The sequence below is a fragment of the Echinops telfairi genome, unplaced genomic scaffold (assembly GCF_000313985.2).
Source record: "Echinops telfairi isolate 266 unplaced genomic scaffold, ASM31398v2 ScPeMD7_18;HRSCAF=68, whole genome shotgun sequence".
Lineage (NCBI taxonomy): Eukaryota > Metazoa > Chordata > Mammalia > Afrosoricida > Tenrecidae > Echinops > Echinops telfairi.
Window position 1 is genome coordinate 66,938,075 of NW_022103915.1, and position 14,853 is coordinate 66,952,927.

The following is a 14,853-nucleotide window of genomic DNA, read 5'->3' on the forward strand; positions in this document are numbered from 1 at the left end:
CAAGAGTAATGCAATATTTTGAAGGTTAAGTCTTTATGATCCAGTTTTAGAGTTCATCTAGCCCTTAGACTGAGAAGTGAGGAAGAGAAAAAAGTAAAAAAAAAAGTTCATTCGCACTTCCGAAAGGGTGCCTATTGCCCACAGACCCTACTACAGTCACCGAATATCAATTCAGCCCTTAAACCAAGAGCTAACATTTCCAGATAGCAACAGAGGAACACACCTGGAGAATATAAGCTCCATGAATATAGGTCTCTGCTACCCTGTTCTCTGAGCTTTACAAATGAAACTCTCCAAACTCCGGAACTTTGTAACGGTGGCCAAGTTTTCCTTTCTTTTCCTTCAGGTTTACCCATATGTGGGAACAGCACTCTCGTGAAAACAACTGCTTAAACTAAAAAGAAGCACTCAGCGACCCTCATTCTTACATATTTTCCATGGCTCTGTAATGGTACACTTTTATGATATCTATCTCATAGATTTATATCACTACATTGACTGTCACTTTGAATTATTGTTAGATTAATAAAACCACAAGACCAGGTTTAAGTAGAAGGTTTATGAAAAGTGTGTATGACAGGTTCAGTCAGGCTTCAGGCAGGATTAAACTTAAACGCTTTACAGTTCGGGATTGGATTGCTTAATGAACCAATCAACACAATATTTTCTGACTCCAGCCTTCAGTTATGCATTTTTAAAACTGATGCTCAACTATTAATCATCAATTTAGACTCCCATAAGTACTAACTCTAAATACTTGTAAAACCTAACCCTTCTCAAAGAAATGCTGTCCTGTGTATCAATGAGAAAAACATGAGTCTTATTTATCAAAGATAGTCATGGTGTTCAAAGATTTATTTGTGGTATCATTTTCTTTATGATAAACTTTAAGACCAAAAACTCAGGTTTGGCCTTGAGAATGTTCATATCCCCAAAGCTGAAATTGAGTTGTTGCTAATTGCTTTCTTTAAGGTAGATCAAAAGCAATTAAGAGGATATTCCCTAATCAGCACTTTAAAAACTACATTGACTGCTTCCGGCAACTAAAGTGCCCAAATGATGTTCAGAAATAACACTTTATTACCAAGTATTTGAAAACTCAGAAGAAAGATGGTTCTTTTTAAAGTATATAGCATACTGAAGAACTTATTAAGAGGGGGAATTGAAATTTTTGCTACGGTTTTCTTTTTTTTTATTTAATAGCTGGGGAGAATTTGAATTTGAATTCCAATAAACCAAAGGATATGTCATAGGACCCCAAATGAGTCAAAGTTCCTACTTGACACCAATGATGAAGCACTTAATTACTGACCAAAAGGTTAGAGGTTAGTGGTTTAAACCCACCCACAAGTGCCTCAGAAGTCATGCCTGGTGATCAGCTTTCTAAAAGCTACAGCCTTTAAAGCCCTATAAAACCATTCTACTCTGCACATGTGGGATTACCATGAGTCACAATCACCTCACTAGCAACTAGAAACAACAATGAAATGAGTCAGTTGCACTCTATATAAAGCATTGTACAGCAAAATAACCCTATCTGAGTAGTATTTAACCTGCCTCCTATAAATCTCCTTAAATATTTTAATTGTTAGTGGATGAAAATTCTCTGAAACTAAACAGCCATTTTGTGAATATCAAATCAGCAGCTTGCTATGAATGTGATAGTGTCGTATTTGGAGAATATTTAGTTTTATTTATCAATGACTGTCTTAACAAGATGATGAGAAAATTTTATATGAATAAGTTGATAAGAACACGGAAACTCTCACCCTTTCTTGTGTCCTTCTAAGGTTGCTGCGGTACTTTAAGAGGCTAACACAGAAGGGTAAAGCAAGTCTCCATAAAACCCAGAGACGAGGTCGGTAGAACTCCTCTTTGGATCCTGTTTGGAGTCACAAATGAAAAGAAAAGAAAAGAGAGAAAAGAAAAGGGGAAAAAAAGATTTAAAAAAACAAAAGAAAATGGAAACTCAACATGGTTAAATTACTTATTCAATTTCCCTAAAAAGAAAAATGGCAAAACTGAGACCTGAGCATAGATTATTAAACTGTAAAATTACATGAGTTTTGTATTATATGCAGTATCTTCTATTATTTAAAGCTTGGATTTGTGACTTGAGAAGTTTTGTTTAGTCCCCATTGCTTAGTTTATGAGTACTAAGTAGATTTAGTATTTAGTAGATGAGTACTAAGTAGATTTGGTTACCCCCTCCCAGAAAAAATGGAATTTTTTTTCAATGCTATGTATTTAAATGTTTTTAAAAACAACCTTATCACCTTCAAAGTACTCTCCATTATACCTAATACATATGTCAAATCTGTGATTCCATTCTTGGAAACATTTTCAAACTCATCTGTTTGGATAGCTGACAGCACCACCTTATTTTTTTCTTCATCTATTCTATGTCATTAAATCACTGTCCTTTCATGTCCCTCTTCATTCGTGGAACCAAAAAGAAGTCTCATGGAGCAAAGTCAGGTGTGTAAAAGTGTGGGACAAGAGAGGCCTGCTGTTTTATGCCCAAACTTGCACACTGAGATGTCTGTGTGAACAAGGGCATTGTTGTGGTGGCAAAACCAGTCCCCCGTCTGCCACAAATCAGGTCTTTTTGTCGCACACCATTATGCAATCTTTTCAGAACCTCTAAACAGAAAGTTGATTAACAGTCTGACCTGGTGGAACAAACTCCAAATGCACTAACCCCTCACATCAAAAACAGACGTCCAGAACAAAGTTTGTCATTAATTGACATTTCACCCTTTTTTGAAACAAGAAAACCACTCATGCACTTGAGATTCTCCCATTGCGCCATCCTTATAAGCTGTATTCAACGTCATAACGGGGTCTGCGGCATTTTTCCTGAGCATCAAATTTCACTACCGGATGTCATTCTTTTAAATCGGCCATCACAAAAAACAAGGTTCACGCGAAACTGCTTTTATGAAAAATTCACTGTGACCAGAGAAAACCTTTCCAGGAGACGCCACTGGGTGTACGAACACAAAGCAAATTGCTGGATGCTCACATAGTCGGGGGATGGGGGTAGAGGGGAAATGCATACTGGGAAAGCTCCACCCAGCAGAGCTTTTTTCCGTTTTTGTGGGGGTAACCCCCTCTCATCCTCTATCTCCCCAGATTGTTATGTGGTAAAAGAGCATTTGTCTTAAGGGTCAAAAACTAAATTCAGATTATATTACTATAATTTACACTTGCCAACTCACTTTGTCTTTCTGAACTTCTGCTTCCTCTTTTGTATAAAATACAAAAGATCAATAAAACGATTCAACATTTTTTCTGCTAGTCCAATAATATAATAAATGAGAAAGATGCCAACGAAGTATTTCGATTACTAAACCTCTCTTTTGCTTTTGCCTTACCTAATTCATCCCACATTCCCCAGATGCTTGATACCGTTTCCCCGAAAATCAGACAGTGTCATATTAATTTTTGCTCCCAAAGACGCACTAGGTCTTATTTTCATGAAGAAGAATACGGTACACATTTATCGCTTATTGTTTTATTAAAAGAGACCTCTCACTTCCTGGCTGCACTGCGGCCAACAGTGAGCTATGCTGTGGCGACAGCCGCTATAGTCCAGAGTCCAGAGTCCAGAGTTAAGGTAGCCTCGCGGGGGCTTATTTTGTGGGAGGTCTTATTTTCGGGGGATGCCTTATATTTTGCGAGAGGCAAAACTGTAAGTAGATCTTATTTTAGGGGGATGTCTTACTTTCAGGGAAACAGGGTAGTATCATGTTTTGTTTATATCTGGTACTTAGCAGCTGCTTCTAAGTATACCAGAGTTTCACACACAAAAAAAGCATTTAAGAGATTCTATTTAGTCAAATAACTAGATATTTAAATTATGAGTTGGATCCAAAACTATTTAACTGACCAAATAATAAAAATGTTGGTTACAATTAGTAACATCAATTCTAGCAACAAAAAATCTTATTGACACCTTAAAGTGTGCTAATGGGTTGAAGAAATAGCTTTGTCTACTCAAAAAACATTGACCATTTTCTATATCAGAGGAGTGTCAAAATCCAGGAGAAGACAACCAGAATATTGATTCAAAGTATGGAAACACCAGACTAAAACATACATTTGAGGAGGTCCAGAAAACTGAGGAACGAAGAAAAATTGGAATAGCCCTAGAAGAAGTTAACATGTAAAGGTTTGTATTTTTGCCAAGCATCCTATTATAACAGTTTTGATCCTGACCTGTAAGTTTCACAAAATTATTTTATGATTAAGTGCTATTATTATAATTCCTATTTCACAACTGGTGTGTTTTTTGTTTCTTTCAAGAAAGTCAATGGCTTGTTTATGGTTCCACAGAGTGGACCAAGTAATCAGCCCATTTCTAACCCATTAGAGAAAACACAGTGGTTCCTCTCTCCTCCTACCCTGTGTGCCTAAGGAAAATAGTGTCTTCTTTCCATCCTTCACTTCAGAACTAATTATTTCATTTTTGTATCTCCACCTAGTATGACCGGTAGTCTCCAACCCTCTTTGTCTCACCCGGTTAAGGAGGAGCAGCCATCTGACATAAGTAGCCTCTATTCACAATGATTAGAGAGGAGGAGAAAATCACTCCTCAGCCACTTCACTTGACTACTCAGCCATGCACGGGAGAGATAAATCCCATTTAAGTACAGTACAAGTTAGATACACGCCCACTACAATAGAAGGAAAGTCTCTTGAAAGATCAGTTACCTCCGCCTATATTCAGTTCCTCGAGCATGCCATCATCATTCTCCCTGGATTCTATGGGGAATCTCTTCTTCAACTTCTAATCTTAATTCAAATTTAGTCTCAGGAAGGCTGATCAAGACCTCACCACATAAAGGAGTCCTCATTATTTTCTCTCTCAGTGCAATGTTTTATTGTTCTACATTTTTTCATTTTTTTAACTTGTTATTGTGGTTTGAGTGAAAGTTTATAGAGTAAATTCATGTTATATACATTTTAATTCATGACCAATTACAGTCCTCACAATGTGATAGTATCTTCCTGTGTTGACTGTTTCCATTCATTCTTCTTTTCTCTCTCTTCTGCCTTCTGAGATTTATTTCTGGGTCAATGCTGCCATTTGATCTCAATTGGATTGTTAGTCTAAGGAGTTGGTACCACCACCACCACAACCCCACCACCCCGAAGGTGTTATTGTTTACCTTCTATACCTGTTTATTGGGTGGCGTACAGTTTAACTTCTGGAATGAATTCAGTTCCAGGCTTGAAGGGGGCCCTAGGGACCTAGTCTTCGGGCTTCCACTGGTCTCTTTCAGACTAGCAAGCTTAGTCTTAGGATTTTGAGTTTTGTTCCACGTTTTTCCCACTCTATGCAGGCATCATCTAGTTCCTCTGCCTCAGGTCATGGGGGCTGGAACTCACAGGCTGCCATTAGTCCTTAGACAAACTGTGTCCTGGGTCTTTACTTTGCCTCACTTTTGTTTGCTCCCAATGAGGAGAAATCAATAGTTGCCCCTTAGATGGCTGCTCACAAGCTTCTAAGACCCAAGTCTCACCAAAGTAGGAAGTACAACATAGTTTTGTGGACTCTGTGACGCTGATTGGCCTTAATTTGCCCCCTGAGACTGGCCTTTAGCCAGCAATTCGTTCCCTTGGGGTATTTGGTTATGGCCGAGACGTTTTTTATAACATTGCATTCTGTTCTACCATATTCAATAATTTATTTGAAGCACATATACACACATATGTAGAAATGTTCTCTGCCAAGCCTATTTATATTTATGTGTATAGTTCTATTTAGCGTCCCACCCCTTTCAACTTGAATATCTATCTATGTATCCATGGATGGATTCTAACTACCATTAATGTAGGACTTATAAGTAGTAGTACTTATGAGGACATTTGTTGCTTTTCACTCTTATGCTCCTCCCAGTTTCTCCTTTTGCAATGATCATTTTGTGCTGTTCCTCCCTGGTTGGATATTGTCTCCCCGTCCACCCAAATTACTATGGCTCTACCCTTTAGGCCGGGTCACCATGAGTCAGAATTGATATGATGGCAGTGAGTGAGTGATGTACCCTTTCCTCCTTCAACCTCCCAATCATCAGAGTCTAGCCCTTTCCCTATGAGAATCTTTTCTGGAGTTTTCTACAGTTAGAGCCGTGGGGTATAAGCTGGACTGCTAACCACAATGTCAGCAGTTCGAAACCACCAGCTACTCCTTGGAGAAAAGAACTCTACTTCTGCCAAGAGTTACTGTCTCGGAAACCGACAGGGGCGATTCTACACTGTCTTATAAGGATGCCGAGAGTCAGAAACAGCTCAATGGCAGTGAGTTCAGTTTGAAGAGTTTCAAATAATGTATTTCTTTTTTGTGATGGACTAATTCAATCAGCATAATATCCTCTATGTTCACCCATGTTATGAAGTATTTCCTTTATAATCTTTCAAAAATTTTGAAAGTGAGTTTAGCTTTCTTATTTCAAATGACAGTGAGTTTGGCTTTCTTTAGTTTCACATAGTTACTTCTTTGCTTGTTATTGTCCCTTAAGGGATCCTGAAATGGAACATTTTCCATTGACTTTGGCCATGACTTTGGCCCCACCGCTTTTTCCATATCCTTCACTTGCCAAACCATTTGCCCAATTAACTGCTAAACCAGTAAACAAATCTGATCATTTTTACTAACTTGGTAAAACCATTGCCTCTCTCTGTTTCTCTAAAATAAGAATATTCATTCAAAGTCTTCAGGCTTTTGCATTATAAACCAAAGTTTAGGTTTAATGGTGTGCTGGTTTAATTTCTTCTAAATCCTTGTTTCCTTTTAAAAATTAATTAAAGTTAGAAAATGACAGGAACCATGTTTCTTCCACCCATCAATTCCCTCCACATAGAGTTTAAGGTGAAATACCTCCACTAAAAGGATCAGACTGCAAATCACATGTCAGTGGGTTGAAACCTCCAGGGAGTTTGCCAGAGAAAAACGAGGCTTTCCCTCCCATAAGATGCACAGCCTCTGAAACCCTGCGAAGGGTCGTTAGGAGTTGGTTATCAACTAGGTAATTGGGGGGTTGGCCCTGGTTTTGGTTTGGGCTACCTGCACTAATATGAGATGTAGAAATGTCATTATTCTTCTTCAGGCATTTAAAATACCACTAAGGGTTAAAGTATCCTCAAAATTTTGAAGGTCCACCAGAAATCCTGAAAGGCTTTGCATCAGTTTTCACCATACTGATTAAAAAGAATCAGACCAGTCTACGGCAAGAGCTCTGAATGGGGCTTCATGGGTTTGATACTACTTCTTCCACTTACATCATGGTGTGGAGCAATTATTCAACTTTTCTAAACCTACTCTCATCTGTGCAATGGAAACAACAGCAGTAATTAATAATACTTAGATGATCTTTTGGGAAATTAAATGACATTAGGAACATAAATTGCTTAGCACAATGTCATATGATAAAAATAAATGATAGTTATTACTATATTCATCTCAAATCAATTGTATTAACATAAAACCTTTTGAGAAGAGAGAACAATCGACTGAGGGATCCAATGAAGTAGAAATATCATATGAGTAGTTGTACTGGAGGAAAGATGCTCGTAAAAGGTCAAAGAAATCAATGGAAGCTACATGGAATCTGTACCTATTGTTCTCAAAAGCACCAGGAAGGAGCTCTGGTGGCACAGGGAGGTAAGTGTTTGGCCACTAACTGAAGCATGTTGGCAGCTTGAACTCATGAGTTTCTCCCTCCATGGGCGAAAGATGAGGCATCAACTCTGGAAACCCTACAGCGCAACCATATTCTGTCCTGTGTTGTTTGCATGTTTGAATGGATTTAAGGAAAGTATGGAGTTTTTTGGTTAGGTCCTCAAAAGGTATTAAGGATAATTTTCTCACTGATATATTCAATAAAATATATTGTGTATGGGGAGAACACACAATATACTTGGGAGGGTCCCTGGTGCTGTACTGATCAGATTATGCATTGAGATGCTAAGTTCAAGGTCAGCAGTGCCCAGCTGCTCTGAAAGAGAAAGATGGGGCTTTCTACTCCTATCAAGTGTTACAGTCTCTGAGACTCACAGGGGCAGTTCTACTCTGTCCTATAGAGTTGCTCTGAGTTGGCATTGGCTTGATGGCAATGAGTTTGGTGTGTGGGGTGGGGGTGGGGGGTGATATTATGCAAAGCCCTGTGTTTAATGCATGTCATTTTTCTAATATTAAAAAGCAAACAAAACTCTGTATTGCAAAAGGAGCCCTAGGGGCGTATTACGTAGGTTACACATTGGGAAGCTAAACACAAGGTCAACAGTTCAAGCCCACCAGTCACTCTGTGGGAGAAAGACAGACTACCTATTCCTTGAAAGTGTGTAGCTTCTTCAGAGGGGTATGAATCAGAATGGGCTTGATATGGTTCTTTCTTTGGGCTATAAAGGTTTAGTAAAGTAAATTTTAAGCGTTAAATGAAACACACTTTCACAGCAAATGTTAAAACAAAATGTAGTAGTTGGCAGGATGCCTGAAAGACTCAAACAGTTTTCAATAGTTAATGTGCTTAAAATACATCACTTAAGAAATCTTAACGAAGAAAGAGCAGATAATTAGATCAATATAAAAAAGATTTGGGTGAGCTGACTTGGGTAAAAATTAGCTTAAATTCTTAACTTATTAACACTAAGCTGGTACTTTTTTATTGAAGTTAAATTTAGGTCAGTTAAAAATAGTTTGACATGACTACACTGGCAGTATCAACTATGAAAAAAATTAATTAAAAGCCCAAGACATCCAGTTTTGCTTTTAAATGAGTCCATTGTTTATTGGTATATATATTTTTTCTATCCTTGTTTTTTCTCCACATCTCCTATAAATCAGAGGATAATAATTTACTTGCAAGTTCTATGTAAGCCTTATTAGGGTGGCTTTAATAGAACCTAGCAGCAGCTGTTTAAGTGCCCCTGGCCAGTTGCTTGTCATCAATCTGCATTCGACTGTGTGTATATACACAGAAGAAAAGTCATCCGCTACAGAAACATATGGAAATCGTTCCAGGCTACGTGATAGATCTTGATTCTGCTTTAAAATATCACATCCACCAAAAAAATTTTTTTAAATAAATAAATATCTCATCCCAAAGGCAAAAGGGGCATAAATGAAACAAGACTGGGCAACTTGCGATAACTGTAGAAATTGGGAGATGGGCGTACGTATACCACTGAAATTGTCCATAATTAAAACTCAAAAACAAGAGACTTTGGAAACAGATCTAAATGAGAGTATTTTACTATTAAAAACTTACAAATACTCTGTGTGCTTGCTCTCACCCTCAAACCAAATGCCATATACACAGAAAGGGGGGCCTGATTGGATATGGGAAGAGGGAGCCAGAAGAGTGAACACAATTCTGAGTGGAGGTCACTGTCCTGGAAAACAACAAAGGCCATAACACATTTTCTCATTATGAGTCATCACCCGAGGGCTTGCTTTATAAAATGTGTGCAATGAGTACACGGTAAAGGAATCTTTTCAAGATCACGAAAAATCCTCTCTAGTTTACCTGGTACGCACCTGGAAAGGTCCACTGAAGCAAATCTCCTCAAACTTTGTTATGCTTTGAATCACCTGGAGCCCTTAGTAAATGCAGGCTCTGACTCCTGAGGTCGAGGTGGGAGCGGAGACTGCATTTGTAACAGGCTCCTAGGCGGTGCTCCTCCCGCTGTCTGGTGCCACACGTTGCGCAGTGGCACGCTCTACTAGTTTCCCCAAGTTTATCAGACCAGCATCAGCATCACCCGAGAACTTGTTAAAACTGCAAATTGCTGAGCCTCACCCGACTACTAAATCAGAAGTTCTCCGAAGTTTTAACAAACCTTTGTCATTCCGACACATTTAAAAATGGAATAATCACCACCGCTTTAAATGAATGATCCTCAAATTTAGGCGCCTGTTTAAATCATCTGGGAAATTTCAAATAATAATAATAATGATAATCATAGCAAGAGTGATGCCTGGGTCTACCCCCAGAGATTCTCATTGAATTGATAAATGGCAAGACCTAGCTAGCCAATGTTTTTAAATCTCCCAGCTGATTCTAATAGTCATCAAAATGCGAGCAACAGTGCACCAGGGTACAAGTGCCACACAAGCAGGACTCCGTTTGGTCATTGCCGAATCACTAGTGCCTACAACAATGTCTGGCACTTAGTTAACACCCCATAAATATTTTTTGAGTGAATGGTGAGCAGAAAAATAAACCGCCAAGTTACTCTAAATACAGTTTGTGTGCAGATATCACGGCAGAAATGTCAGGGTTGGTGGCTTTCTCTCCAATGGGAAATCTGTTCTTCAACACAAGTACCCATGTAGATGACCCTTCACCTCAGAGCGTATTTGAAATACCTCTCCTCATCACAGCAACGTTTGGGGACTGAAAAATCTAGACTCTGATCCTCAGTAATACGGTGTCATCTTATAATCACCTTGGGATGATCACTCAGATTTACAAGTCAACACGAACCACCACATAGCCATATACTTAAAACCCCAGAACCAAAGTTATAACCTTTACAATGTTTAATTCTATGTGATCCCAACCATGGGCCCTTCTGTGCTGCAATCCTCCTGTGTTAGTCTGAGTAGGCTAGAGAAAGAAATTCAGAGAGACTCATATGTGTATAAGAGAGAGTTTTATATAAAGGGTAATTGTATATCCCAACCCAGTCCAAGCCCATACATCTGATGTTAGCTCATATGTCCAATACCAATATATATAGTCTTCTTCAGACTCACGAAACACAAGGCACAATGTCAAGTGCAGGACAATAACAGGCCAGTGGGAAGAAAGTCTTTGGAGCCAGTGGCATTGTAAGCATCTTGGCACTGGCAGGGATACCATGGAATCTCCAGATTCCAGGGCTGCATCAGGGTAGGTCCATGTGGCTTCTCCTCAGGGATGTCTCACAGGGAGTCAGCCTTGTGTCTTATCAGTAGAGCATCTCCAAGGAAGTGAGCAGAGTTTCTCCCACCTCCAAGGAGGAAAAACCAGATTTCCCAGAATTCTCAGGAGAAAGCCATGTCTACACAGAGCCCTCATTTGATAGGATCCGATTGAAAGACTAGACTCCACCCCTTCACTCTCAATCCTCTCAAGTCCCAAATGGACACCAGATCATGTAACCACCACACCTGCCTTTGGCAAAGATGTATCCATGAATAAACCTTCAGATTTTTCACAGTTTTTTTTTTTCCTTAACTGTATTAGCTTCTCTGTGATTCAATGTATTCTGCTAGCCTGGTGCACATCGGCAGATCTCTTATTCGAATGATTGCCTTTGTCTTGATTTAATACAAGTCTTCTTCTCTCCTACCACATCAGTAATGAAAGCATGAAGTTGGGAAGTGAGAGAAAGGTTTGAAGGACATGGAATGCCTTAGAAGCAAATAATAAAGTTCTATGACATAAACCTTTGATTAATTGCAGAGGACAGGAACCAAGACCAAAGCAAAACAGAAACACTCTTGGCCACTCTGGTTAGGTCTCTCAGTGGGGAAAAAAGGTATCTGGAAAACCCACAGGACAGTGTTAATACATAAGCATATGCAAAATGGGTAATTGTTTAGGGAAGATTTGATCAACTAACCTCACAACAGAACATTGCTACATCAACTTTCCACTGCATTGCACAAGAAAATATGCATGCACAGTTTTTTGAGATGTAGCGAAAAATAAAGCAAGCCAGGCATATCAAGATAGTCTTTTATCGAAGTCAGTCCTCTCTGCATTGTCCCCTTGCCTAGAACATCCCCCAGGAAAGCCACTGTACAATGTAGGGAGTTGACTAGGAGTTCCTCTCCCAAACCAGAAAGGGGTTAACTTTTAGAAGGCTGACTCCCTGTTTTCATAATACATACAGATATAAAGTCTACCCAAATATAGAGAATCAGCTACTGAGGACCAGAATTAAGCATGGGAAGTTAATCTCAGAGAAACCAGTGCAGTGGGAAGGAAATGAGAAGCAGGGGCTCATTTCCTGAAATAGGGTTTAAGATCGGGCATTGTGCATCAAGAAAAATGGCCAAGTTCCAGGTTTGGGGATTAAGGTACAAAATGAGAGCAAACTAAGCCGAGCAGATAAAAATGCTGAGCTACTACACACAGCTTACTTGAACTTCTCTTTATTAAGGGCTCTATTTCCTTGGACTGGGGGATGCAGAGACAACAATTTTAGTTTAAAGTTAAGTGGCCTCCGCTGTAAGAGCCACACAAGAGCAAGAAGCTATGCACTGTCACTTCGATAACTTCACAGCATTATCATAGTAACAAACAAAACAAAACAAAAAGTCCAAAGGGGAGAAAAGCAAACAGTCGAATGAAACAAAATTAAACGCTGTGAAAACGGCACCTGTAAATGTATAAGAAGTTTTTATACTGAGAGGTTTTCTTTAAGCCCCAAACTGGGAAAATTCACAACCCAACATAACACATTACTTTTTTAAAAGTTTCAATTAATAAATAATAAGAAAGCATCAAGAGATATTTGTCATGTGTCTCCATTTATTGTATGCAATTTAAATTGAGAGATTGTTTTCTGCTTAATTAACAACTAGGCTGTCCAAGCCAAAGAATTTCAACAATAAGAAACTGTGATCACAGGCAAGTGGCTCAGGACTAAAATTGACTGTCCACAAGAGAACATGGATGCCATTACATTCAGTTTAAAACATGGGTATCAGAGCTCTGTGGCTTACAGAAAGCTAATTTTGATTAAGATAAATTTGAGGAAATCCTTCTAGGGCCAATGATCATGCTACAATGAAGCTAGATTTCCAAATGTCGCAATAAGATAGAGCCCAATGAGAAAAGCAAACGAGCTTCCACAGCAGGTGTAAACCCTGGCCTGTACAATCACTAATCATTTAAACGGAGTTTTTGGCTTTCTCCCACCATTTGAGTTAATATCATAGACTATGGGTTCTCGTGCAGGTTTTAAACTACTTTTTTCTCTGCCTACCTTTTTTGTACCACTCAATTTCAATAGTAAAATGAGTTTGAATTTTATTAGGAATTAAAATTTTTTTTTAGTATTTTGTGTTTTTAATTTTGTGGGGGCACCAGAGGATGTAGACAGTCTTACTATGAGGTAAATCACTTCTGACTTCCCATTTACCATGGACGAGGGTTTAAGGCAAATCCCTCAATGTCACATTGTAAGGTGAAAAAATCGGTTTAATAAACAAATGGCCTGGTCGCACAGAACAAGATTCAGGAGGAAAAGAGAAGCCTGGGGCCTTTCAGCCTTCTATCACCCCAAACATAGATATGACAGAATCTGAGTTCATAGCACAAGTCTTCGCTCCAGTAGACAGACTCACTTACCAAGTAATCTGGATTTGTGGAGTGAGCCAAACACAGCAGTTCTCTAGGACTACCTACTAACCAGAGGCTGGCAGCTAGAAGCCTTGAGGGCCTGTGTAATTCCCACTGGTCAGGAAGGACAAAATGAGATCCCACAGGAAGTAGGGTCATGTGTAGGCACGCCCACAGAACGTGGCCCTCCCTCCAACGACTCATGATGCAGATAAAAGCATGGTCCTTGCATGCCAGGAAACATAATAAACGAATGCTGCCCTTGACTCCTGGAGCAGTTTCAATGTGAGACACAGGAGGAATGAGTCCTCTTCAGAGGTTGCGAGGAAGAAAGTACACCAATCACGTGAAAGGTAGCCAGGGCTACAGCTGCTAAAAGAATTTCAAGTCCGCCCAGGCATCAAAACCCCTCAGCTAAGACTGAGCAAACATTAAATCGGAAGGCATGAAACTTTAATGATAATGACTTTGGAATTTGAGCTCATGAGGGCATGAAATTTTGATGTTATGTTTTAATCCCTTTGGACGTTAACATCCGTGGACTTTAATTTGCAATTGTTCTGGCAGTTCATAAAATTATACCCTTCTCTGTGTCTACGACTTCGAGCAAGCTTAAACCATGCTAACAGCTCAGCATTGATTTTAACATTTGGATCAAAATTATTTCAATATCCATTTGGAGAATCCAAAACATTTTCAGAAGAAACTGAAATCAGTTGTCCCATTTTCTTAAGCTCAAAGCTATAAAGACCAAAGAATGACCTGGAGTGCGAGAAGCTCAATGAAGAAGCTTAAGCTCTGGCTCCACGAAGTCTCCGGCTCACTTTACTCAGATCCTTGCCAGCCGTGCCAGAGCCATCAGCCGCTCTGCCCTCTGCTAATTAGGTAGCAAGAAAAAAAAGGGCAGGCCATAGAACAAAGAAAAACAGGCAAAATACTTTGGCTGCCTTAATGCTGCTATATTCCCCAAGCTTAAAAATGGTCAAGATCTGAAAATCAGTATTAAACAAAATTAAATTAGATATTGGTAAATTATCTAAATAATTCTGACCACATTATAAAATCAAATGTGATTTTTTAAAATAAAATTATCCACAATCTCATTTTTTCCCATTAGTGGAAGCTGTGGCTAGTTGCTATCAAGTTGCTTCCAATTTACTGTGACTCCACAGGTGCAGCCTAGAAACTTCCACGGGGTTACAAGGGTTTCCAGAAGCATCTCCCTAGGTCTTCTGGAGAATCTCTCAGTAAGATGAAGCTACAAACATATACCTAGTAGTTGAGCATTTAACCCCTGTGACACCCAGGAACTCTGTACTACCAACTATATTCGTGTTAAATTTAGTTATGGTAAGAAATTCATATAAACTTCTGTGTTCAATTGATGTGTGTATGGATTGGGATAAGAGTTGTATGAACCCCTAATAAAATGATTTAAAAAATGTCTGTGTTCCAGATCATACTGGCACAGGTTTATTTAAACAATCCATGTTCAAGCATGTCTCTGCAATCA

The 14,853-nt window shown here is 39.1% G+C and overlaps 1 non-coding gene across 1 annotated transcript; it reads left to right on the top strand.

Annotated features, from left to right (window-relative positions):
• Nucleotides 1–1,777: 1,777 nt before the first annotated feature.
• On the top strand, nt 1,778–1,900 carry LOC115868904. The gene has a single exon (XR_004045864.1). It is a non-coding gene; the product is annotated as a small nucleolar RNA SNORA26 (small nucleolar RNA).
• The last annotated feature ends 12,953 nt before the right edge of the window (nt 1,901–14,853 follow it).